Source organism: Brassica oleracea, chromosome C9, assembly GCF_000695525.1.
Source record: "Brassica oleracea var. oleracea cultivar TO1000 chromosome C9, BOL, whole genome shotgun sequence".
In the NCBI taxonomy this organism is placed as follows: Eukaryota; Viridiplantae; Streptophyta; class Magnoliopsida; order Brassicales; family Brassicaceae; genus Brassica; species Brassica oleracea.
In genome coordinates this window covers 12,805,126-12,807,030 of record NC_027756.1, presented here as the reverse complement: position 1 = coordinate 12,807,030, position 1,905 = coordinate 12,805,126, and positions in this window count along the sequence as shown.

The window sequence follows — 1,905 nt, the reverse complement described above, 5'->3', positions numbered from 1 at the left end:
GCTCTTTGTGAGAGAAATAGTGACAAGAAGTTGATTAAGCATCAAGATGAAGATTGGAATGAGACTCAAGTCAGACCCATCTCTGAAATTTTGGCGGCAGTTGAGGTAAAATTTTAATATTTTGAGATATTTTACAGCGGTCTTATTGTGATTAGATGATTAACATATTGTGTCCGTGAGTACATATAGACCGGTTGAAAGTTGAAAAAACAACCATGGAATTGTGAATTCTGTCATGCATGTTTTAATTATCCAAGTTTTGTTTATATAGTTAGATATTGCACTTCTAACATGTCCAAAATGTATAAGTGTAAAAATTATTATTAATAAAATATTTTTAACTGATTTAAAATTTTACCCAAAACATCATAAAATTAATAATACATTTAAATCATATAATAATATATGAAAGAAATGTTAATATAAATCTGACAGGACATGATACATTTAATACATGGATCCAATTATTATTTGTATAACTACATAACATCATACGATACTGCAATATATGGTCTCAACAATAAAATAAATTAAATTAGTAAAAATGCAACAATTAAATTATTATGTTTTAAAATGTTTATATATATATTCTAAAAGCAACACCCGCACGGGTGTGCGGGTCAAGCTCTAGTTTTATATTAAATCCATTCACATCACCTAACTCTAACTCTAACTCTAACTCTAACTCTAACTCTAATTCAACCAATGCATTTTAGAACTCTAATTCAACCAATACATTTTAGAGTGAAGAAAAAAAACAAAAAGACTATTTTCTTTATTTATTTTTTACAATCAAAATGTCAAAATAATTTCTCAATCTTTGTTGATATTGAATAACATCCACATCGGATAACTAAAGTAATTTGTTCTTTGCGAATAGTATTCGGAGTACAATCAAGAATTGTGGAGAAATACTTCAATGCATGGATCTTTTGTATAATCATAACTTTCATCTCAGTAACCAATATTTCAATAATTTCATTCTGAATTTTATGAATAATAAAGATAATGCACACAGAATTTTTTTTTTCAATTCTTCTAATATATATGCTTACTAATCATTGCATCAAACTCCTAAATCATCTCAATAAAACCCAAAATATAATTTTGAATCTCTAGAAACGAAGAATTATAAAAATATTTTTTCTTAATATCTTTAGAAACTACTCAAAACTAAAGCTCTAAGGGTTTTTCTTAGATCTCTTATGGAACAACTTCCATGAGACCTATATTTATATGAAAAACCATTCATTTTAACATGTGAGATATGAAAACACAACCCTAACTTAAATAAATAAATAAAAATTCCACTTCTAGATTTCCTAATTGTGTTCATCTCTTAATATATTAAACATCTAATAATATGTTAAGTTTTTACAAGCATGAAATTATCCAACATTCACCCCCTTAATTCCAACTTGAATTAGAGAGATCAATTTCTTAAACTTTGATTAAGCTTCTCATTTGCTTGAACTTAATCTTTGCTAATGGCTTGGTAAGAATGACGGCCTTCTGCTCAACACCCGGCACATGCTCCACTTCGATTTGTCCATTATCCACACACCGACGAATGAAATGATATCTTGAGAGTACGTGCTCACTCCTTCCATGGAAAATCAGATTATTTGTTAGAGCAATGGCTGATTTGTTGTCAATCATAAGCTTGACCATCTCGCCTTCTTCACTTAGTATCTCACACAACAACTTTTTAATCCATATAGCTTTCTTTGCTGCTCCTGTTTCCGCCATGAACTCTGCTTCGCATGATGACAATGCGACTGACTGCTGCTTCTGTGACGTCCAAGTAACCAATAATGAAGCATAATAGAATTCATGTCCAGACGTGTTCCTCTCGTCATCGACATCAATATTGTGGCTGACACTACAAGAAATGTGGATATTAAT